The 25,484-nt window shown below is 49.1% G+C and overlaps 1 protein-coding gene across 1 annotated transcript in view; it reads left to right on the top strand.

Annotated features, from left to right (window-relative positions):
* The first annotated feature begins 2,328 nt into the window (after window positions 1-2,328).
* Window positions 2,329-25,484, top strand: part of LOC115476599 (C-X-C chemokine receptor type 3-like) — a 107,605-nt gene continuing 84,449 nt past the window's right edge. Inside the window, exon 1 of the mRNA XM_030213055.1 lies at window positions 2,329-2,395. The gene's annotated coding sequence lies outside the window, so the exon portion shown is untranslated. The remainder of the gene's footprint in view (window positions 2,396-25,484) is intronic.

Genomic DNA, 25,484 nt, shown 5'->3' with positions numbered 1-25,484 from the left:
AAGCTCCAGTAACAATACAGCATTCAGATGAACATTAGTAGTAAATCTGAGAGACTGAGACCATCTCCAACATTCTCTGTCATGGTATGCCCCCAAAAAAAACCATTTAGAGACATTATCTACAGTAAACCTGTGCTTTATATCCCTACCTCTATCAGACCGATCTCCTTCCCCACCCTTAGGCCATCATTTGCCCTCCCACCCATTATCTGCTGGTTATGAATTCTCTTCCACTGCTGTTCACCCTTCACTACTTAAGACCTATTTCTTCTCTCAGACTTTTGGATGTTGCTAGAGTATTCTCCTGCCTGGGGTTGTAGGCATTGGGATGGGGAACAGGAGAGTGCTAGTTCTGCTTCTTTTTTCTAATCTCCTGAGCAGAAACACAGAGCTAGGGTTACCATATTTTGTCCTCTGAAAAAGAGGACACATGTCACGCCCCCTACCCCACTCCTGCCCCACCCACACCACACACCCCTGCCCCGCCCACACCACGTCCCTTTCGGATCCTCGCCCGCCCTTTCTCGCTCTCACCCCGCCCCTGTCACATATTCCCCTCCCCCCCGGGTCACATTCCCCCTCCCCTCCCCTTGTCACATATTCCCCTCCCCTCCCCTTACTTACTATCTACTGCCCTGGTGGTCTAGTGACCTCTTCTGGGCAGGAAAGAACCCCCTCTTTCCTGCCCAGAGCACTGCCTTGCCCTGCATCCTTCTCGGTCTCGGCTTGGGATTCAAATGGCCACCGAGAGTTGAAGTCTCACGAGGCCACTTCAACTCTCGGCGGCCATTTTGAATCCCGAACCGAGACTGAGAAGGATGCAGGGCAAGGACAGGCAGCGCTCCAGGCAAGAAAGAGGGGCTTTCCTGTCCCAAAGAGGTCACTAGACCACCAGGGCAGATAGTAATAAGGGGAGGGGAGGGGAGACCCACGGCGCCGCTCTCCTGCCCGCCCGTTTGTCCAGAAATCCAGACAAACAGGCAGGCAGGCAAACCTGCCGGACGCCCCGGACATGTCCTCAAAAAGAGGACATGTCGGGGAAATCCGGACATATGGTAACCCTACACAGAGCCCATAAAGATATAGATACACATACACATACATACAAACACCCATGCATGAACATACATAAACCACACAGACACACTCAAAACAACATAAAACATGCATAGACACTCAAACGTACATACATACAAACACACTCAGACACATCGATCTACTACTAATCATTTATATAGCGCTACTAGATGTATGCAGCACTGTACACATTATTTGCAGGCACTTTCTCTGTTCCTAGAGGCCCACAATCTAAGTCTTTGTACCTGGGGCAATGGAGGGTTAAGTGAGCTGCAAGTGGGAATCGAACCCAGGTTGCCAGGATCAAAGCCTACTGCACTAATTTTTACCATATCCAAATAAAAGATATAAAAACAAAACAAATAAACATTTAAAATACACACACACATGCACAACAAAGACAAAACAGACATACAGGAAATGCAGATACAAAATACAAACAAGCCTGTTGTAGATTCTTTGTTTGTGCTCTAGTCTGTGACTGGTTTTGTGATTTACCTTTGTATAGATAGTTTTGACATGCATTAAACTTGGTTGTTCAAATCTTTTTGCTTAATTAAGCTGTATATTCATATTGTGCAATTGTATGTTTAATGACATATGCTATAAACTGGAATCCATAAGATCTATGTGGTTAAGTAGAAATAAATGCTGAAATTAAATTATCTTTGTGATCTACCAGGTACTTACTACTTCCTGTTTGTCACTGCTGAAGACAGGATGCTGAGCTTGATGGACTTTGATTTGAAGCAGCCTTGGGATATATTATTTTATGGATGCTGGAATAGCCTACAGGAGTTGATTATGGAGATAAAACTGTGATAGAATTAAAAAGTCATTGGATAAATGCAGAAGATCCTTACGTGGCAAGGGGTTGGAAATCAAGCATTGGGTGCCTCAACCCAGAGCAGCAATGAATGACTTTGTTGCCCATCTAAGAAAACAAGGAGGTATCCTGCACATATGTGGCAATTTTAACTCTAAATGAAGGCCTATGATAAGTAACCTGCATGGAACAGATCATATGAAGTATTTAGTCATTTTCTGCTGTCATCTGCTTTGTTATCATATTGCAATTTTAGATAGCTAATTGCTTCTGTAAACGTAGCCGTCCCTCCAAGGAAAACTGTGACTGACATTGCACATAAGTACTAGGTACACTTCCCCTCTCATAGTGGTGTAAATTGTAAGAGTTTGTTCACTGAGGGTTAAAACCACAGGTGTCAGTCCTGTCTCAGTGCTGAGCTGCTCACTTTACAGGGCTGAAACAGCTAAATCTATTTTCTCTAGGAAGGAAGATTTCTGCTATGGCTAATTGGTATGTACTTGCAAGGATTTATTTTTGTATTTATATGCTGAATTTGAAAAATGTAAATGAGAGATTGCAGGTTCTAAAAGTTTGCAAAGGCAAATAGGTAAATTTAAGCAAACAGTAAATAGATGAATCAAACAATAGTGAATATTTTAAGAGCTTTGGTGTTATAAAGGATTTTAGATGGGAGATAAGGCATGTCTTGGGTCTGGAGGATTCTATATTAATATGTAGATGCCACATATAGGTTCTGTGTGATTTTACATTGATAGATGGAAGAAGCTGTGTGTCTAGGGGCTGTAGGGCTATGTGTAAGTGTGAAACATTCTGTATCTGGTCTATAGGATTATATATTGGTAGAAGGGAGTTAGCGGAAGCGGACTAAACCTCTGCTTTCAAAAGACTGGCCACTGAGCAGCTAAATTTGTCCACCTATTTGACAAGGCAGTCAAATTTGGCCAGACAAAAAAAGTGGCTCCAGTACATTCCCATATTGTGATTAAGACGTGGGGGCCATGTTACTAAAGCTTAGTTCATACTAAATGCTGGGTGTCCAAGTCATGTGGCACTTAGCGCATGTTAATGTCCATTAGCGCATACTAATCTTTAGTAAAAGAACCACTTAGTAAATTAGAAATGATTTTCAGTTCTAATCCACTAAGAATAGGCAGTGCTGAGATTAGTTTTTTCTGTACCCAGGGCTGATATTCAAAATTACAACCCACCCCCTGCCCCACTTTTAAAAAATTAGTGATGGTGGGTGCTGCATAGATGAGTGATACTGGAGCCTACTTACTTTTTATAAAATATAGTGTATTGCAGCATAACCTGTTGCGCTGTTTTAGGCATGGGCATTTACACTAGCCTTAGAGCTCTAAAGAATATATATATATATATGTATATATATAATTTTATCATCTTTATGCATAATTGTGTGCAATGTACTTACACACATACTACTGTTTTAAATGAAAGCATTAGTCAACAAATTATTCTATACTAGCTGTCCCCGCTGGCGTTGCTCAGTGATTGCTTTGTAATTGAGAAAAGCAAGGTTTTGCTTTGTAATTGAGAAAAGCAAGGTTATTTGTGTGTAATAACACTTTATAAGTATGTATTTTTAACTCATTAATGATGGCTATTATATTTTGTTTGATGTCTTTAATGCGAGAAATGAAACATAAGAATAGATATATGTATATGGATATTTTTTTGTAAAAACAGAAATAGAACACACAGGAGTAGGGGTGTTTTGCTGAGGGGTATGTGAGAACAGATGAGTGTGAGTAGGAGTGTGGTACTGAGGGATGAGTGGGGGTGTGCCATTCTGGGGTGTGTGATTAGGGTTGTTTTGCTGAGGGGTGTGTGAGAACGGGTAAGTGTGAGTGAGGTGTTTTGCTGAGTGCTGTATTAGAGTGGGGGGGGGGGGGGTGAGAATGGCTGAGTGTGATTGGAGTGTTTTGCTGAGGGTTGTGTGAGAAATGGTGACATTGACATTGAGTTTAATACTCCCTTAAATCAGAAAATGTGGAGACTGGATCCCTACCTACCACAAACTTTTCTTTTCAGATCAATTTGTTTAGGTTGATTTCTTGATTAGTTGTTTCTTTCAATGTAGCAAATGCCTACTGTTTGGCTCTCACCATTTTCCTTCTTTTCAAGGGCATATTGAAATCCAGTTTCCCACCCTTTTCGAGGAGCGTTCCCCTGGCGGGGTAGTGAATTCATGCACGCACGAACGCACGCACGCACACACACACTTCCCAGCCTGACCCCAATACTTTCTCTCTATCCTGTTCCCAGCAGTCTCTGAACCTCACTTGTACTGAAATTGTTAGGGAAGAGGATATTAAATAACTAGTAAAAAAGGCCCATTTCTGAAGGAAATGAAACGGGCGCTAGCAAGGTTGCCTCTAATGGCAATTATGTTTTAAGGGAAATGTTAGGAGAGAGTGAGAGAGTGAATGAGTATTTGTCAGAGAGTGAGTATGTGTGAGAGAGAGAGTGTGTGATTGAGAGACAGTGTATGATTGAGAGACAGAATGTGTGTGTCTGTCTGTGTGAGAGTGTAGTATGTGTCCTGTGTGCACCAATTATGCTCTCTCACCTGCATTCATCCATATGCAGCAAACGTCCTCTGTGCTGCATCCATGTGCAGCATCTCTCCCCTGCCCCCTCCATCCATCGTGATGCAGCAATTCTCCTCTGTCCGTTACCCTCCCCCCTACATGTGCATCAACTCTGCATTCTCTGGCCCCCCCCTCTCATCTCAGGACCCCCACCTCTCTCTCATCTCAGGACCCCCTCCCCCTCTCATCTCAGGACCCCCACCACCCCTCTCCTCTCAGGACCTCCACCACCCCTCTCGTCTCAGGACCTCCTCCCCCCCTCTCTCGTCTCAGGACCCCCCTCCTCCCCTCACGTCTCAGAACTTGGTCAGTATTTGGGAGGAAGATGCTTAGAGTCGGTCAGAGCAGAAGTACCCTACCCTGAGCCAGCAAAGCCTCACCCACTTCCCTGTGTGGGGTTCACTCTTATAGCGATTCCCCTTCCCTTTCTCGGTCGGTACTCACTTGAGGTCGGGGTGGTGGCGGTGCAGCAGGGCGCAGAAGGCCAGCCCGTCTCAGAAGGAGGCACTAAATTTGTGGATCTGGACGCCGGGTGCGAGCCGGTTGTTCTTGAGGGTGAGCCGGCTGTCCTCCTCCCCTCCCCCGAGCACCTGAAGAAGGCAACCACCTGGTCCCTGGTTCTCCAGCGAATTATTCGGGGCAGGCAGGAAAGATCTCCAGTCCTGCTTGCCCGCTGCTGGCACTGATCCTCCTCCGCTGAGCGACCCTGCCCCCCCTCCAGCCACCCATGTCCAGCTCCTCTCTCCCCTGCCCCCCTCCAGCCACCCATGTCCAGCAATCCTCCTCTCTCCCCTGCCCCCCTCCAGCCACACATGTCCCGCAACCCTCCTCTCTCCCCTGCCCCCCTCCAGCCACACATGTCCAGCGACCCTCCTCTCCCCCCTCCATCCACCCATGTCCAGCAACCCTCCTCTCTCCCCTGCCCCCCTCCAGCCACCCATGTCCAGCGACTCTCCTCACTCCCCCGCCCCCCCTCCAGCCACCCATGTCCAGTGATTCTCTTCACTCCCCTGCCCCCCTCCAGCCACTCATGTCCAGCAACTCTCTTCTTCCCGACCCCCCTCCATCCACCCATGTCCAGCAACCCTCCTCTCTCCCCAGCCCTCCCTCCAGCCACCCATGTCCAATGACCCTCCTCTCTCCCCTGCCCCCCTCCAGCCACCCATGTCCAGTGACTCTCCTCTCTCCCCTGCCCCCCCTCCAGCCACCCAGGTTGTCCAGCGAATTCTTTGGGGCAGGCAGGAAAGATCCCCAGTCTTGCCTGCCTGCTGCCGGCACTGACCCTCCACCGCTGCCGGATCGCTCTTCAAAATGGCCGCCGAGACTTCCAGCGGCGGCCTCGTGAGACTTCCCAGCCTGATCCTAATACTTTCTACCTACCCTGTTCCCACCAGTCTCTGAACCTCTTGTACTGAAATTGTTAGGGAAGAGGTTATTAGAGAATGAGAGAGGGACAACTGCACAGTTGCTCAGTGGTGTTCCTTGGTCGGCAGCTGTTATAACAGCCCCCAGATAACCTGAGAACTTATACAAAAAAGAGCTTATGAAATCAGATTTGGCGAAACAAGTCTTAATTAATTTATTTTTTCAAAATACATCCTTGCAAGAATGGGTGCCCCTGGAAGCAATCATGTACTCCCTTCCTTAATGTTTACAGGTTATATACCCTTTCTTTTTGGTTACATTAAGTATCTGCCCCTAAGTTTCCCACTGGATATTGATCACATTTACCACCCCCCCCCAATATACATCATTATTAATTATCATATGACAGTCCTCTGAAAATTTTCCATCGGCCAAACCTGAGCCTCTATCCATTGTTAGTTCTGCTCAGTGTGTATTTTCTTATCTTCAAACCTTTCTGTGAGAGCTTTGCATAGTTTAGCACATGGCATGTTCCACCTTCCCCCTGACCCCCCTCCTTCTGCTCCCTTTGTCCATAACTTTACAGCATCATAGTCTCATGCCTAGATACATTTTTATTTCAGCTATCAGGCCTGTCCTTGAAGCTCTCGTACATCTCTAGGTCTCAGCAGATTGGGCTTCTTACCCCCCTTTCTTTCTCTCTTCCTGTCTCAGCACTTTTATCAATTTGAACACGTCTTTTTAAACTAACAGAGTTTCTTTTGTTAATGATTTTAGAAAGCTATAATATGGTGTTTTCTGATAGAAAGGGCCTGCAAAAGTATAGTTATACTCTCATCCTTAAAGAGTTCCTTTCTACCAGGGCATAAGTTATTCTTGCAATTATGTTAAATGAAAAAGCAATATATTTAAACATTTCTCACAATTCCCCACTTTTCTCTTTTATCCTTTTATTGTATTTCTATAATCTCCCATAAGTCTATAAAATTCTCTCATCAAAAGAGGTACTTATGGTACTTCTCCTTTGTCTATTATGTAACTTGGGCCCTTTTTCAAATGCCAGGGTGAATGGTATAGCCAATTGTACTAATGCACATTTGCCTATCCAGCAGAGTAGGCCTGAGAATTCTTCCCCACAATACCACCACACATCTGCTCTGGCCATTTTCAGGTTTGAATAGTTTCCAAAAGCCTGCCTCCCAGTCACATTCATCATGGGTGTGCATGTGCATTAGACTCCTACCTGCCTGGTTGCCCCTTCCCCCCATCTTGAGAGACAGGCTGAATGGTTCCCATGGCCTGGTGAGGACTGGTGGCACGCGCACATCTTTAAGGCTTACTGCCTGGAATAGCAGTTCCAGTGATTTACAGGAGTCATTTCCCCATGCTCCTTCCTCCTGAAACAGAGCCCACATACACCTCATGGTATTGAAATTTGAATTCCACCCCAAAGGAAAAGGGATAATTCGAACCATCAGCCTACCTGAGGCACATGCATAGCAATCACTTTTATTCAGACTTTCCACTGTAAATTTGACCCCTTCAACCCAGGCATTTATCTTCCCATATCCTGTTTCTATCTCAAATGTTTGTCTCAAATCATTCACATCTATAACTTGCACTACTTAGGATAAATTAGAGGTGGTTGAAATGGCTTTATTATAGGCATGTTTGTTGCAATCGGAATATCCTGAACCTTCTTTTCCACAACATCTTTCAACAGCATACTAGTGGGTCTCTTCCTGATACATCTATTCCCATCCCAAACAGAGTATTATGTATGTGCTTTGTATAGGCCTTACCATTAACCTCTTCTGTCCATTTTGTACCAATGATCATCATGTAAACAACATTGCACTCCTAATCCTTACAGTCAGACTGAGAGGGTCCTTTAAGGATAGAGATCCGGGGCTTAGTTATTTTTGTGTTGTCCCCACTGGGTGTAGCAGTCCATCCCTGTGCAGGCCACAGTACATAATACCAAGTCTTACAGGGTGCATCTAGACACATATACTTGTCTTCCCTGCTATATTTTCTCTATGTTTTTAAATCCCCACAGTCAATTAGGTTGCAAACATTAAACCTAATTACCTGGGGTTTAGTGGTTTCATTTATCCTTATTGTAAGCTTCACATGCTTATTCTGAATAGGATGGAATGACTTCAGGAAAGTGGTGTATGCGACCATGAAAGCATTAACATAACTCATTAACATCAATATTATGATTACCAATAAGGAAAGGCCAAGACCACTCATGTTAGACAAATTAGACTTTGGACTGGTTAAAAGTAACCAATTCCACATCATCTCCTTCGTCCCCCTTAGGTCTCCCCCAAACCTTTCCTTATTTAAGTGGCAGAACAAACTAGTCCTACTAGTTGCAACAATACTATCACTGCCAGGGCCGTGCCAACACGGTAAGCATGGCAGGGGGGCGCTTCCCTCTGGGGGGCGCCGCCGCACCATGCTCACCTCGCTCGCCCTCCCACTCCCATTGTTCAACTTCCCACCCTCTTCTCCCCGCCCCCCCAACATCCCTTTTCTTTTTCCTTTTTAATTTACCTCTGTGGCGGTTCCGGCAGTGCAGCGTCAGTGAAGGAGGCGGCGCTCCCGACGTCTCTAGCCTTCCCTTCGCTGTGTTCCGCCTTCTTCTGATGTCATTTCCTTGATGTCAAAAGAAGGGGGGGGAGAACAAGGGGTGGACACAACACATTTATCTCCCCCCTACCCGTGTAGGCATGCTAGGCATTCCTTTACTGGCAGGGATACTGAGCCCCACAACCTAATAAATGGACTGCCACCGCTCCCCACTGCTTGTTTCTGGCTTTGTGCAGCATGCTGGGACTTTTTGCGCATTCTCAGAGCATGTACAAGAAGTCCCGACTGCCTGGCATGCTGCTCTGCGCAGGAAACAAGCAGCGGAGAGTGGCAGAAGTCTATTTGGCTGGTGGGACATGGCAAAAACAAAAAACTGTACATATGTATGTTGTAAACATATGTATGTTGAAGACTAACTCAAAATGGAGGAGTGGTCTAGTGGTTAGGGTGGTGGACTTTGGTCCTGAGGAACTGAGTTGAATTCCCATTTCAGGCACAGGTAGCTCCTTGTGACTCTCAGCAAGTCACTTAACCCTCCATTGCCCCATGTAAGCCGCATTGAGCCTGCCATGAGTGGGAAAGCACAGGGTACAAATGTAACAAAAAATAAAAATAACCTGGCTGTTTCTTAGCTGGGCTGTAGTATTACCATATTGAAAATGCGACCATACCAAGCCTCTGTGGTAATGCTCCACTAATAAGGATTATATAAACTTAGGATGCATCATGACTAGGGACACACACACACATATGTTTATTTATTCAATATCACAATTCTTCATACAGCCACAAAACAATCTTTTAGGGTCGATAGTGTTCACAATGAGCTCCTTTTATTACCAACCAGACAGAGATAAGAGTTTTCAGTTTTGGCACAGTATAAGTTATCACAAGAACAAAATATAAGAAAACCAATATGGGCTGCATTAGTGGCTTATATATACCATTTATATAAACAAAAGAAATCTGCAAACAAAATATTTATTTTGACTAATAAAACCACTTCCCCCTGAAACATGTTCAAAAAGAATAATCCATTTGCATATCTAAAAGGTAAACTTATACAAAACAGATGAATATCTGATTCCATGTGTGCCCCAATGAAAGGAGAGTTTAATTCTACTTCCATTTAATTTCAATATATTCCATCAAACTTTATAACACCAGGCTTCCCATGGTAGATTACAACAACAACAACAACAACAGTTAAGAGTGACCCATCAGGAAACAGGCTATCCTCACTGAAATTTGGCCATTCATGCCCATTGCCATTGCCCTCTTTCTCTCCCATCCAGAGTAGTGTTCCATCTTGCCCCCCCCCCCCCCCGTCCTTCCTTTTCACATTTTATGATCCCCCCCCGGCTGCAGCTTTCTGCTCTTGTCAAACTAGCTCTAGCAGCAGCAGAAAATGCAATGAAAAATGTCAATTTAAATAAATAAATATTAGATCGCGCCGCGGGGCCTACCTGGCTGGAATGGAAGTGGTGATCCAATCCAAGATTCTTCTACCGACGAGGAGGACGACGATAGACTGTTGGCCGGCGGCAGGGGTGTGTGGAGGAGTGCACTAGCAGTGCAGCAGAAGGCGCTACTACCTCGTGGCCAATGAAGAGTGCGGTCAGACGCGAGCTGCCTGGGACGGACAGGAGCCAAACTAACACCTGCAGGAGCCGAAGCAGGAAGGGCGTGCACTCACTGGCGGGCAGGGTGCCGCAGGGGCGTCGTGACATTGACAGGGCGGGACTTGGAGAGGCGGAGAGAGAGCGAGAGGAGCCGCTGGAAGGAGGACGGTGTCCTGACATCGACAGATGGGCCGCTGGGCAGGACTTGGGAGACACAGGAGAGGTGAGAGTGAGAGGAGCCACTGGGAGGAGGTAGGCGTCGTGACGTCGACTCGGAGACTGGAGAGACGGGGAGAGAGCTGATAGCTGAACAACTGGCTCGCTAAATTCTTGAAAAGTAACAACTGGCTCTGCAGAGCCAGTGCGAGCCGGCTCCAGCACACCACTGTTTTAACCCCTCTCCCGATTCCCTTCTCTGACCAATTCCCTTTTCATCTTCTGCAGTAAGATGATTCATTTTAATAGTTATTTGCCTGTCTCTGACTTGCATCCCCAGACCTAATTGTGCTATTAAGTCTCTGCCCAGCAGGTTACATCCTGCTTCAGGTATATACAGGAGAGCTCTCTCAACTTCATCCATTGTAGCTCTAATCATTCGGTTTTTGTTTTTTTTTCAAGGGGGGGGGGGGACTGCAAATCCTTCCCCTTTTACTCCACTTCATAGACAACTTCTGTGATGTTAATTTAACTCCTTTAGGCAGATGAGTCACAGAGGCTCTGGCCGCTCAGGTATCTACCAGAAAGACTGTCTCTTCCCTCTCTGGTGCCACCCATAAATTTATCAAAGGCTCCTGGTGATACCTCAGGGTCTGGAGTCACTGACTCCCCTAATCATCCATAGAATCCATGAGAGAGAAAACTTTTTCTTCCCTCACTAAGGCCCTCATGATCAAAAGCAACTCCGGCGCTAGAGGCTGTTAACGCCATACTAGCGCCGGAGTTTGCTGCCGACCCATGATCAGAGCCCTCGAGCGCCTGAAACAACGCACTCGAGGGCTGTTTGCGCAAGTAGCATGCAAATGCATGCTAAACAGGGCTCTTAGCGCAAGTAGCTTGCAAATGCATGCTAATCAGCGCTTAACGCATTCATCCCCAATGATCAGCGTCCAGCGCGCCAAAGATTGGGTCACTGGCCGCGGCAAAATCAACGCCAGCTCCGAGCTGGCGCTAGACTTTGCGGATCATTGGGGGGAATGGTGAGCCCTGTCCAGCATGCAGTTGCATGCTGCCAGGCCCCCGTTCCCCCCCAAAGCAAACATGAACAGGGGGCTGGAGGTCCGGTGGACCTCTGGTCCCCCCGATGATCCCCCCCCCCCCATGTTCAGGAAGGGCTGGAGATCCGGTGGGTCTCCACCCCCCCCAAACCCCCAGAAATTGTGAAGTGGCCGCCTCCGGCCAACGCTCTCCCACCCAGCGACGGGGGTGGGTGGGAGCTGGAGGTCCGGTGGACCTCCAGCCCACCCCAACTCCTCCCCCCCAGCGTTCTCCTTTCAATCCCTGGTGGTCCGTGGTGACAACCCCCCTCCCGGCCCCCCTACCTTTTGTTGGAGGAGGGACACAGCCTGCCTCCCTCCTCTTTCAGTCGACGCCGCCGCAAAATGGCGGCGCCCAGTCCCGCCCATTGCATCCTGAGATGCGCTGGGTGGGGCTACAGACTATGTAAGGGAATTGCTCCCTTATATGGTCTGTAGCCACAGACCACCAGGGATTGAAAGGAGAACGCTGGGGGGGGGGGAGGAGTTGGGGTGGGCTCCTCCAGTCCCTACCCCCCCCCCCCCCCGTCGCTGGGTGGGAGGGTGTGAGAGCGTTTGGCCGGAGGCGGCCACTTCACAATTTCTGGGGGTTTGGGGGGGGCTGGAGACCCCCCGGATCTCCAGCCGTCCCTGAACATGGAGGGGGTGGGATCGTCGGGGGGGGAGGGACCGGAGGTCACCGGACCTCCAGCCCCCCCCCCATCGCTGGGTGGGAGAGTGGGAGAGGGTTTGGCCGGCGGCCACGACGTTTTCTGGGGGTTGGGGGGGGGCTGGAGACCCACCGGACCTCCAGCCCCCGTTGTTCGGGCCTCGGGGCAGGCTGTTTGACAGGTTTGGGCTTTTGACATTATCTTTGATCATCTATGCAGTAAAGCCCTGTTCTGTTCCAGTGTTATTTTTAGAGCGCTGTTAGGAACAGCGCAGTGCTTTGGATCATGAGGGCCTAACTTCGAATGCCCTATCTGCCCACATTCAACACATTCAGATCGGGAGGCCATTCACTGGGGATTTCTGTCCCTAGGAATCCCCCTGCCCATCCCTTTCTCTACTTCTCTGTTCCCTATCTCTTAAAAATCCTCTCACCTCTCACAAACACTTTCTCAAGCCTTTGTTACATTCTGATTTTTAGTGACTGCTTCTTTTATTTCTGCTATTATCAGGTTTCTAAACTCTGTCATTTTTGCTCGGTTGTTTTCACTGTTATTATTCCACTCTAGGTCTACATTAGGGTATTTCTGCTCTGCTGGTATATTTCTCCCTGCGTCCCCCTCCCTTCTGGGGAACTGTATTTAGCAGGAATCTCTCCTGTAAAGAGGATTCCTAATATGGACATCAGCTCTGCCCATGTATAATACTCTGTTTTGACCATTCAAATCAGCAGTAGTGAATAATTTTCTTCCTGTCCTTTTTCTCTTGTACAAGATTCATTTTCCCCATATTTCTTAGCATCCCCCCAAATGGACTATTTGGAGGGATATCTGAGTGCAAGGATTCCACCTTCCCTTTTCTTTTATTCCTGGCTAGCCTATTTCCCATTGTAAGTCCCGAGAAGTCTTTCAGCTCTCAACTTTCGCTTCATCCATTTCCGGCCGTTTCCCTCGTGGAAATACGGAACCATGGATCAGGACTCCACACTTGCTTCGTGTCTCTGACACGCCTCACTTCACACACTTCTGTTCTCACAATCCCAGTCACATTCCTGGCCACCAAGGCAATACCTTAATAGTCAATTTTCTTACCTTGGTTCTGTGCACAGATTTTGCTTGGCCGATTGATCAATGTGCCTGCAGATCTTTCTCTTGATTCACCAATTCCAATGTCTCGGGATCATGTGTCAGTCAGGACCCCAATTTCTTGCTACAAACCTAGGGACTATTGAAATCAATAGAACCCGTCTTCCCGTGGTCAGCAGCCAGCCACCGATGTCTCTGATGACTTTATTCCGGACCTGAGCCCCCCAAAATTGTTATAAACAGCCCCCAGATAACCTGAGAACTTAAACAAAAAAAGAACTTATAAAACCAGATTTGGTGAAACAAGTCTTAATTAATTTATTATTTCAAAATACATAATTGCAAGAATGGATGCCCATGGAAGCAAACAGGCACACCCTTCATTAATGTTTACAGGTTATATACCCTTTCTTTTTGATCATATTAAGTATCTGCCTCTAAGTTTCTTAATGGATATTGATCACATTTACCACCCCACAACACATCATTGCTAATTATCATATGACAGTCCTCTGACAATTTTCCATCGGCCAAACCTGAGCCTCTATCCATTGTTAGTTCTGCTCAGTGTGTATTTTCTTATCTTCAAACCTTTATGTGAGAGCTTTCCATAGTTTGGCACATGGCATGTTCTACCTTCCCCCTGACCCCCCTCCTTGTGCTCCCTTTGTCCATAGTTTTACAGCGTCATAGTCTCATGCCTAGATACATTTTTATTTCAGCTATCAGGCCTGTCCTTGAAGCTGATGTGCATTTCTGGGTCTCAGCAGTTTGGGCTTCTTACCCCCCTTTCTTCCCTCTCTTCCTGTCTCAGCACTTTTATCAATTTGCACACGTCTTTTTAAACTAACAGTTTCTTTTGTTAATGATTTTAGAAAGCTATAATATGGTGTTTTCTGATAGAAAGGGCCTGCAAAAGTATAGTTATACTCTCATCCCTAAACAGTTCCTTTCTACCAGGGCATAAGTTATTTTTGAAATTATGTTAAATGAAAAAGCAATATATTTAAACATTTCTCTTAGCTTCCACCCAAGGTGGATTGCCACTGCGCACTCCCCGGGTGAAGCATTGTTGTGTCCCCCCCACCAGCACATAACCTCCACACCCCTCCCCCCGGGTGCTGCTCCCTGCACTCCCCCCTGCAGCAGACGGTTCCATGGCCCCACCCTCGGTACGTCGCTGCAGCTGCTGTCCGTGTTTCTCCCCACCAGTATCTGAGCCCTCACCCTGTCCAAAGCAGTTTGTCGCTTAGCAACAACAAGAAAGAACTTTCTGATCTGCAGCCTATTCATTTAATAGATGGAGGTATTGCTCCCTCTCCCGAGTGGCCCCCGTGAACCGAATTGCGTCAAACTACACAATAACCTCAGCAACGGCAGGTAGAGTCTGCTTGCTGGGTTTGGTGGCCATAGCTCTTCGGGAGCCAGAGGACATCGGAAACGGACAAACAAACAAACACATGGTGAAGTCTAGATTCTGTATGATGGAGTTAGTATATTTTCCCTTATAACATATCATACAAAACATGGTTCAAACTGTAGTGTCACCTCTGGAATAGTAACCATTCTGCTTCCATTGCCATTTTGCAAAATAACACCAACCCTTTCAAAAGACTTTCAGAACCTAAATAGCAAACTCACAATAACATGACAACCTTAACTCACAGAGCTCAACCAACCAACCCCATCATTGAAAAGACAATGCTATAGGTATTACAGCAGGTGTGCTGCCCCCATATTCATGGGGGAAGAGGGCATTACTGTGTATTTTTAATGGGAATATTATGTGTATAGACAGCACTGTTTACTGGGGTTTCATCCTCCTCCCCCCCCCCCCCCCCCCCCGGTCTATAGTTGCAGTGTCCTATGATTGGCTCCTTGAGAGCTTGTTCCTATTGTTTGCTGGCTCTGAGCTAAGGCCAGCCCTCTTTCTTTGCCCTGCAGGCTGGGTGTGAGAGGCTCAGGCTCAGTCTGTGCCTTGCATGCCATATGCTAGCAGCTTTTTTGAGAGCTGACCTTTCTTAGTTCCACTGTGGTTCCATTATTTTTTTTAGATTTTGCTCACACCTTTTTCAGTAGTAGTTCAAGGTGAGTTACATTCTGGTACTCTGGATATTTCTCTGTCCCAGGAGGGCTCACACTCTAAGTGTGTACCTGAGGCAATGGAGGGTTAAGTGACTTGCCCAAGATCACAAGGAGCAGCAGTGGGATTTGAACCGGCCACCTCTGGGTCAGGGTCAGTGAAAAATCCTGTAGTATCTACTTAGCTTTTTCTATAGCAAATCAAGTGATATTTGCAGACATAAATTATACCAATTGAAGTATTAGTGGTGTCAGTCTGAGAAAGAACATGTGCTACCACCCTCTCTAAAGAGTAAAAGAAATGCCTGGCTTGGTACATTAAATGAGAGACTGGGTTTGAATTTTTTATTTTTAGTTACATTTGTACCCCACGCTTTCCCACTTAAGGCGGCAGGCAATGGAGGGTTAAGTGACTTGCCCCGAGTCACAAGGAGCTGCCTGTGCCGGGAATCAAACTCAGTTCCTCAGGACCAAAGTCAACCACCCTAACCACTAGGTCACTCCTCTAAAAGGATCTGTTATGTGTGAGTGAAGTACATGTGGAAGGTGAAACTGTGCACATACCAGAAGCTAATCTTGTTAGTGAAGGGAAGGGCAGAGTCCAAGGGACCTCATATAACAGAAGGTGATATAGAGTCTAAAATCTAGGACACATGTGCTTACATACAAAGCAAAGGAGAATTATCAGGCAGATGCACACAAATACCTTCTTCTCCTAGAGAGACTCTGACTGCAAGTAGCAGAACAGATTACCAGGGCTGAAGGCCTATACACTGACCAGCAAGCAGCCTATAACCAATACCAACAGAAATCACATGAATACTGCCAATTCTGAGTAGAAAAAAATACATCAGATAGTTTGGCCCAAAGAGACAGGCAGCAAGCTGCAGGATCTAGGTCCATCCCCATGGGATTCCTGCGGACCTGCCTTATCTCCCCCAGGCACATACCTCGAGGAACCCTGGTGGCTTCTTTGGAGCTGGAAAGATTTCTACTCTTTCTTGCCCACTGCTGCTGCGTTGATCTTCTCTTCTCTGCTCTTTTAACATGGCTGCCGAGACTTCCAGCGGTGTGCTCACGAGACTTCTAAGTCTCGCAAGGAAGTCTCGGCAGCCATGTTAAAAAAGCAGAGAGGAGAGGATCAGCACCGCAGTACCAGGCAGGAAAGAGTGGGGATCTTTCCTGCCCCAAAGAAGCCATTAGTCCACCAGGCTGCCTCGAGCTATGCGCTGGGAGGGCATCTGGATGGGGATGGGGGGGAAGGTGGATGGATGGAGTTGAGAAAGTAAAAGGGTGAGTCTGTTTCTCTCTCCTCACACCACCGTTATCACTGTACACTCAAAACAAAGCGAGGAAACCTATGAGCTGCTGCATCCACGTTGTCGTTCTTTGTTAGTGGCATTTTTATTTACTCTCCCAGATATTTATAAACATGCTGGCTTGTTCAGCACACAGATGTACACAGAGGAAGTATTTATTTATTTATTGGTCCGCTTTTCATAGAGTAGTAATTTGTTATAAATCATAATCAGTGTGTTATTTGAAGGGACTGGTTAAAGGGATACCCTAGCATGTGTTATATTTGTGCAGATATTTTTTTCTCCTGGTAAAGGGCCACTAAAACAGACAACATGTTATGAGAATCAGGTGCTCAATATTCAGAGTTTCTATTTACTTATTTGTGAAATGTATATCCCACATTAAACATGAATTACATTGAAACCTGGAAGCATTTAAAATATTTTTTCCCCTGTGCTTACATCAAAAGAAAAGATGGCATGTGGGAACTTGCTCCTTTTGTTTTGTGATTGCAGTGGTATATATAAAAATGCACTTTCCTTTTTTATTACTACTTTTTTCACAGAAGGGTATTGGAATAATTAGAGAAGGGCTTCCTTCATGCAGAAGTTTTGTCCAGCATCAGTCTAAATGTGCCAACATTGTCCAGTTCAGAACATTATTAGTCGCAAAAGCGAATGCTACATACCTATAGAAGGTATTCTCCGAGGACAGCAGGCTGATTGTTCTCACTGATGGGTAACGTCCACGGCAGCCCCTCCAATCGGAATCTTCACTAGCAAAAGCCTTTGCTAGCCCTCGCACGCCGATGCGCACCGCGCATGCGCGGCCGTCTTCCCGCCCGAAACCGGCTCGTGCCGGCCAGTCCTCATATGTAGCAAGACAAAGACTAGGGAAGACACAACTCCAAAGGGGAGGCGGGCGGGTTTGTGAGAACAATCAGCCTGCTGTCCTCGGAGAATACCTTCTACAGGTATGTAGTATTCGCTTTCTCCGAGGACAAGCAGGCTGCTTGTTCTCACTGATGGGGTATCCCTAGCCCCCAGGCTCACTCAAAACAACAACCATGGTCCAATTGGGCCTCGCAACAGCAAGGACATAACTGAGATTGACCTAAACAATTTACCAACTAACTGAGAGTGCAGCCTGGAACAGAACAAACATGGCCTGGGGGGGTGGAGTTGGATTCTAAACCCCGAACAGATTCTGAAGCACTGACTGCCCGAACCGACTGTCGCGTCGGGTATCCTGCTGCAGGCAGTAATGAGATGTGAATGTGTGGACAGATGACCACGTCGCAGCTTTGCAAATCTCTTCAATAGTGGCTGACTTCAAGTGGGCTACCGACGCTGCCATAGCTCTAACATTATGAGCCGTGACATGACCCTCAAGAGCCAGCCCAGCCTGGGCGTAAGTGAAGGAAATGCAATCTGCTAGCCAATTGGATATGGTGCGTTTTCCTACAGCCACTCCCCTCCTGTTGGGATCAAAAGAAACAAACAATTGGGCGGACTGTCTGTTGGGCTGTGTCCGCTCCAGATAGAAGGGCCAATGCTCTCTTGCAGTCCAATGTGTGCAGCTGACATTCAGCAGGGCAGGAATGAGGACGGGGAAAGAATGTTGGCAAGACAATTGACTGGTTCAGATGGAACTCCGACACAACCTTTGGCAGAAACTTAGGGTGAGTGCGGAGGACTACTCTGTTATGATAAATTTGGTGTAAGGGGCCTGGGCTACCAGGGCCTGAAGCTCACTGACTCTACGAGCTGAAGTAACTGCCACCAAGGAAAATGACCTTCCAGGTCAAGTACTTCAGATGGCAGGAATTCAGAGGCTCAAAAGGAGGTTTCATCAGCTGGGTGAGAACGACATTGAGATCCCATGACACTGTAGGAGGCTTGACAGGGGGCTTTGACAACAGCAAACCTCTCATGAAGCGAACAACTAAAGGCTGTCCTGAGATCGGCTTACCTTCCACACGGTAATGGTATGCACTGATTGCACTAAGGTGAACCCTTACAGAGTTGGTCTTGAGACCAGACTCAGACAAGTGCAGAAGGTATTCAAGCAGGGTCTGTGTAGGACAAGAGCGAGGATCTAGGGCCTTGCTGTCACACCAGACGGCAAACCTCCTCCACAGAAAGAAGTAACTCCTCTTAGTGGAATCTTTCCTGGAAGCAAGCAAGATGCGGGAGACACCCTCTGACAGACCCAAAGAGGCAAAGTCTACGCTCTCAACATCCAGGCCGTGAGAGCCAGGGACCGGAGGTTGGGATGCAGAAGCGCCCCTTCGTCCTGCGTGATGAGGGTCGGAAAACACTCCAATCTCCACAGTTCTTCGGAGGACAACTTCAGAAGAAGAGGGAACCAGATCTGACGCGGCCAAAAAGGAGCAATCAGAATCATGGTGCCTCGGTCTTGCTTGAGTTTCAACAAAGTCTTCCCCACCAGAGGTATGGGAGGATAAACATACAGCAGACCCTCCCCCCAATCCAGGAGGAAGGCATCCGATGCCAGTCTGCCGAGGGCCTGAAGCCTGGAACAGAACTGAGGGACCTTGTGGTTGGCTCGAGATGCACTACACGGGAATTGAGCGACCACTCGTGAGGTTGCATAATCCTGCTCAACCTGTCGGCCAGACTGTTGTTTACGCCTGCCAGATATGTGGCTTGGAGCACCATGCCGTGACGGCGAGCCCACAGCCACATGCTGACGGCTTCCTGACACAGGGGGCGAGATCCGGTGCCCCCCTGCTTGTTGACGTAGTACATGGCAACCTGTACTGTCTGAATTTGGATAATTTGGTGGGACAGCCGATCTCTGAAAGCCTTCAGAGCGTTCCAGATCGCTCGCAACTCCAGAAGATTGATCTGCAGATCGCGTTCCTGGAGGGACCAGCTTCCTTGGGTGTGAAGCCCATCGACATGAGCTCCCCATCCCAGGAGAGACGCATCCGTGGTCAGCACTTTTTGTGGCTGAGGAATTTGGAAAGGACGTCCCAGAGTCAAATTGGACCAAATCGTCCACCAATACAGTGATTTGAGAAAACTCGTGGACAGGTGGATCACGTCTTCTAGATCCCCAGCAGCCTGAAACCACTGGGAAGCTAGGGTCCATTGGGCAGATCTCATGTGAAGGCGGGCCATGGGAGTCACATGAACTGTGGAGGCCATGTGGCCCAGCAATCTCAACATCTGCCGAGCTGTGATTTGCTGTGACGCTCGCACCCGCGAGACGAGGGACAACAAGTTGTTGGCTCTCGCCTCTGGGAGATAGGCGCGAGCCGTCCGAGAATCCAGCAGAGCTCCTATGAATTCGAGTTTCTGCACTGGGAGAAGATGGGACTTTGGATAATTTATCACAAACCCCAGTAGCTCCAGGAGGCGAATAGTCATCTGCATGGACTGCAGGGCTCCTGCCTTGGATGTGTTCTTCACCAGCCAATCGTCGAGATATGGGAACACGTGCACCCCCAGCCTGCGAAGTGTCGCTGCTACTACAGCCAAGCACTTTGTGAACACCCTGGGCGCCGAGGCGAGCCCAAAGGGTAGCACACAGTACTGGAAGTGACGTGTGCCCAGCTGAAATCGCAGATACTGCCTGTGAGCTGGCAGTATCGGGATGTGTGTGTAGGCATCCTTCAAGTCCAGAGAGCATAGCCAATCGTTTTCCTGAATCATGGGAAGAAGGGTGCCCAGGGAAAGCATCCTGAACTTTTCTTTGACCAGATATTTGTTCAGGGCCCTTAGGTCTAGGATGGGACGCATCCCCCCTGTTTTCTTTTCCACAAGGAAGTACCCTGGAATAGAATCCCAGCCCTTCCTGCCCGGATGGCACGGGCTCGACCGCATTGGCGCTGAGAAGGGCGGAGAGTTCCTCTGCAAGTACCTGCTTGTGCTGGAAGCTGTAAGACTGAGCTCCCGGTGGACAATTTTGAGGCCAAATTGAGGGTGTATCCTTGCCGGACTATTTGAAGAACCCACTGATCGGAGGTTATGAGAGGCCACCTTTGGTGAAAAGCTTTCAACCTCCCTCCGACTGGCAGGTCGCCCGGCACTGACACTTGGATGTCAGCTATGCTCTGCTGGAGCCAGTCAAAAGCTCGTCCCTTGCTTTTGCTGGGGAGCCGAGGGGCCTTGCTGAGGCGCACGCTGCTGACGAGAGCGAGCGCGCTGGGGCTTAGCCTGGGCCGCAGGCTGTCGAGAAGGAGGATTGTACCTACGCTTACCAGAAGAGTAGGGAACAGTCTTCCTTCCCCAAAAAAATCTTCTACCTGTAGAGGTAGAGGCTGAAGGCTGCCGGCGGGAGAACTTGTCGAATGCGGTGTCCCGCTGGTGGAACTGCTCTACCACCTGTTCGACTTTCTCTCCAAAAATATTATCCGCAAGGCAAGGCGAGTCCGCAATCCACTGCTGGATTCTATTCTCCAGGTCGGAGGCACGCAGCCATGAGAGTCTGCGCATCACCACACCTTGAGCAGCGGCCCTGGACGCAAACATCAAAGGTGTCATACACCCCTCTGGCCAGGAATTTTCTGCACGCCTTCAGCTGCCTGACCACCTCCTGAAAAGGCTTGGCTTGCTCAGGGGGGAGCGCATCCACCAAGCCCGCCAACTGCCGCACATTGTTCCGCATGTGTATGCTCGTGTAGAGCTAGTAGGACTGAATTTGGCCACGAGCATAGAAGAATGGTAGGCCTTCCTCCCAAAGGAATCCAAGGTTCTAGAGTCCTTGCCCGGGGGCGCCGAAGCATGCTCCCTAGAACTCTTGGCCTTCTTTAGGGCCAAATCCACAACTCCAGAGTCGTGAGGCAACTGAGTGCGCATCAGCTCTGGGTCCCCATGGATCCGGTACTGGGACTCGATCTTCTTGGGAATGTGGGGGTTAGTTAATGGCTTGGTCCAGTTCGCCAGCAATGTCTTTTTTAGGACCATGATGCATGGGTACTGTGGACGCTTCCTTAGGTGGAGAAGGATAGTCCAGGAGCTCAAACATTTCAGCCCTGGGCTCGTCCTCCACAACCACCGGGAAGGTGATGGCCGTAGACATCTCCCGGACAAAGGAAGCGAAAGACAGACTCTCGGGAGGAGAAAGCTGTCTTTCAGGAGAGGGAGTGGGATCAGAAGGAAGACCCTCAGACTCCTCGTCAGAGAAATATCTGATGTCTTCCTCTTCTTCCCACGAGGCCCTCACCCTTGGTGTCAGACACAAGTTCACGAACCTGTGTCTGCAACCGTGCCCAGCTCGACTCCGTGGAACCCCGGCATGTTGGGAGCGTCGATAGAGGTAGACTCCCTCGCCCGCACGGCGAAGCTCCCTCCGCTGACGTAGTCGGGGAGCCTTCCTGGGAGGCGACCGCAGTCGGTACCGCACGCGGCACCGACGCCGGAGACCTCACCCCGGGCGATGGACCAGCCGGCGCCTCGCTCGACGGTACCGGAGGTGCAAGCACCCACGGTACCGGAGGGGTAGGCGCAACAGCTCTCCCAGGATCTCTGGAAAGAACGGCCCGGATGCTCTCATTCAGAGCGGCTGCAGAAAAAGGCATGGAGGTCGATGCAGGCGTCGATGTCAGAGTCTGTTCCGGGCGTGGAGGCTGTTCCGGGCTGTCCAGAGTGGAGCACATCGACACCTCTTGGACAGAGGGTGAGCGGTCCTCTCGGTGCCGATGCCTGCTGGGTGCCGACTCCCTCGGCGACCCAGAGCTCTCGGTGCCGACACGGGAAGGGGACCGGTGTCGATGCTTCTTCGATTTTTTGAAGCGAAGCACGGTCACCGGCGCTCTCCCGGCACCGACGAGGAGGACGTAGAATCCAACGTCTCTTCCTCGGGGCCGAGACCGAAGAGGGTCGGTCTCGGGGGGGCTGTACCGCAGGAGCCCTCAGGGTAGGGAGAGACCCACCCGAAGGCTCACCGCCACCAGCAGGGGAATGGACAGCCCTCACCTGCACTCCAGACGAAGCACCACCGTCCGACGACATCAGCAGACGAGATCCCGGTACCACCGACGTCGACACAGTCGTCCGATGTCTCAGCGCCGATGCAGAGGGTCGATGCCTCGATGCACTGGCGGCCGAGGATGAAGGTCTGGACGCTGGAGACGTCGATGCACTTGATACCCCGGTGCCGATGCCGACGAAGAGCCCGAGAACAAAATGTTCCACTGGGCTAACCTCGCTACCTGAGTCCGCTTTTGTAAAAGGGAACACAGACTACAGGCCTTAGGGCGGTGCCCGCCCCCAGACACTGAAGACACGACGCGTGCCTGTCAGTGAGCGAGATTACCCGGGCGCACTGGGTGCACTTCTTGAAGCCGCTGGAAGGCTTCGATGTCATGGGCGGAAAAATCACGCCGGCGAGATCAAAACTCGAAATGGCGAAAATTGGCACCACAAAAATAGGGAGAAAGAAAATTTCGACCGAGGCCTAACTAAGGCCTACCCCGACGATGAAAGAAAACTTACGGGGCGAAAAGCTCGAAATATGGAAGGGAAAAACCAAAAAGTATCTTCCCGAAAACACTTCTCAAACTTTCTTTGAAAGAACGATGTCGAAAACGACGCGCTGAGGTCAACTTTCCGGGGCACGAACGGCGAAACACGACCGTACCGAGCGCGGACAAAGAAGACTGGCCGGCACGAGCCGGTTTCGGGCGGGAAGACGGCTGCGCATGCGCGGTGCGCATCGGCACGCGAGGGCTAGCAAAGGCTTTTGCTAGTGAAGATTCCGATTGGAGGGGCTGCTGTGGACGTCACCCATCAGTGAGAACAAGCAGCCTGCTTGTCCTTGGAGAAATTCATAAGTACATAAGTACTGCCACACTGGGAAAAGACCAAAGGTCCATCGAGCCCAGCATCCTGTCCACGACAGCGGCCAATCCAGGCCAAGGGCACCTGGCGAGCTTCCAAAACGTACAAACATTCTATACATGGTATTCCTGGAATTGTGGATTTTTCCCAAGTCCATTTAGTAGTGGTTTCTGGACTTGTCCTTTAGGAAACCATCTAACCCCTTTTTAAACTCTGCTAAGCTAACCGCCTTCAACACGTTCTCCGGCAACGAATTCCAGAGTTTAATTATGCGTTGGGTGAAGAAAATTTTTCTCCGGTTTGTTTTAAATTTACTACACTGTAGTTTCATCGCATGCCCCCTAGTCCTAGTATTTTTGGAAAGCGTGAACAGACGCTTCACATCCACCTGTTCCACTCCACTCAATATTTTATATACCTCTATCATGTCTCCCCTCAGCCGTCTCTTCTCCAAGCTGAAAAGCCATAGCCTCCTTAGTCTTTCTTCATAGCGAAGTCGTCCCATCCTCGCTATCATTTTAGTCGCCCTTCGCTGCACCTTTTCCAATTCTACTATATCTTTCTTGAGATGCGGCGACCAGAATTGAACACAGTACTCAAGGTGCGGTCGCACCATGGAGCGATACAACGGCATTATAACATCCTCACACCTGTTTTCCATACCTTTCCTAATAATACCCAACATTCTATTCGTTTTCCTAGCCGCAGCAGCACACTGAACAGAAGGTTTCAGTGTATTATCGACGACGACACCAAGAAAGGGTCCGTAACTCCTAACGTGGAACCTTGCATGACGTAGCTATAATTCGGGTTCTTTTTTCCCACATGCATCACCTTGCACTTGTTCACATTAAACGTCATCTGCCATTTAGCCGCCAAGTCTCCCAGTCTCGTAAGGTCCTCTTGTAATTTTTCACAATCCTGTCGCGAGTTAACGACTTTGAATAACTTTGAGGCATATTTTCAAAGCAGTTTGGGAGGCTAAGTTCCATAGGTTTCTATGGAACTTTGGGAGGCTAAGTGCTTTGAAAATGAGCCTCTTAGTGTCATCAGCAAATTTAATTACCTCGCTAGTTACTCCCATCTCTAAATCATTTATAAATATATTAAAAAGCAGCGGTCCTAGCACAGACCCCTGAGGAACCCCACTAACTATCCTTCTCCATTGTGAATACTGCCCATTTAACCCCACTGTCTTGTCTTGGAAGAAAGTGAGCCCTTAGGTCCCGTAAGGCCCCGAAGGACCTCAGAGGACAGCCTTGCAACCCCAAGTCTTCACCCACGGCGACCGCCGTTCACCGAGGGTTGAGCCCCCAGCTGCAGGCGGCCAACGGGACTTCCGGAACCGCGGGGTTGACGGACTGACCCAGCACTGGAACCAGGAGCGGAGAGAGCAGGTGGAGAAGTCCAGAAACAGGCAGCAGGTCAAGGTAGGTGGCTAACAGAGTCGTCCAAAAACAAGCAACAAGTCAGGGCAGGCAGCTATCAGGGCTGTCCAGTAACAGTCCAAAGGTCAAACCAGGAAAACAAGGGAACGCACAGAGAACAGGAGCATACGAAGACTGGCCTCGGGAAACAGAACCTGAAGCAACGTCCTGTTCAGCCCCGCTCCTTAAATACTGTCAGCATTCAACCGCCCAGCCCCAGCCGACATGGCCGGCCAATCGGAACCCGGCTACTGAAGAAATCCCTCTGGTTGGTTCCGTCCGGCCTCTCAGGTGGAGCTACAGCACCGGCATCCCAATCTGGTTCCTCTGAGGCGCAGCTTCGGGTTCCCATGCCCGAAAATGGAGAAGACACCGGCCATCGCGTCTCAGCACCATCTTCCCTGCTAGTGCAAGCGCGGACTCCGTAGCCGGCGACTGAGAGCCTGGAAGCCGCGATCGCCAGCCTACGGGCCCGGCCGCAGACAGAGCGGCTATCGCCAGGACGGGTCCTGGCTTTTGGCCGCGGTTCTAAAAAGGCCGGCCATCGCTGCAAGGAATACCGGCTTGGCCCCGACTGTACTCGAGATAGCCGGCCATCCGGGGAACCGTCGGGTAAGTCCTCTCTGGCTGCAGAACTTTCCTCCCGGCCCTTGCTTCCCGCAGAGGAGCAGCCTGAGGGAGCGAAGGATGTGACACCCACTCTCTGTTTCCTATCCTTCAACCAGTTTTTAATCCACAATAGGACATTTCCTTCTATCCCATGACCCTCCAATTTCCT

Source organism: Microcaecilia unicolor, chromosome 8 (genome assembly GCF_901765095.1).
Source record: "Microcaecilia unicolor chromosome 8, aMicUni1.1, whole genome shotgun sequence".
NCBI classification, from domain to species: domain Eukaryota; kingdom Metazoa; phylum Chordata; class Amphibia; order Gymnophiona; family Siphonopidae; genus Microcaecilia; species Microcaecilia unicolor.
Note: the sequence above shows the minus strand (reverse complement) of the source record. Positions and strands in the feature narration are given on the sequence as shown.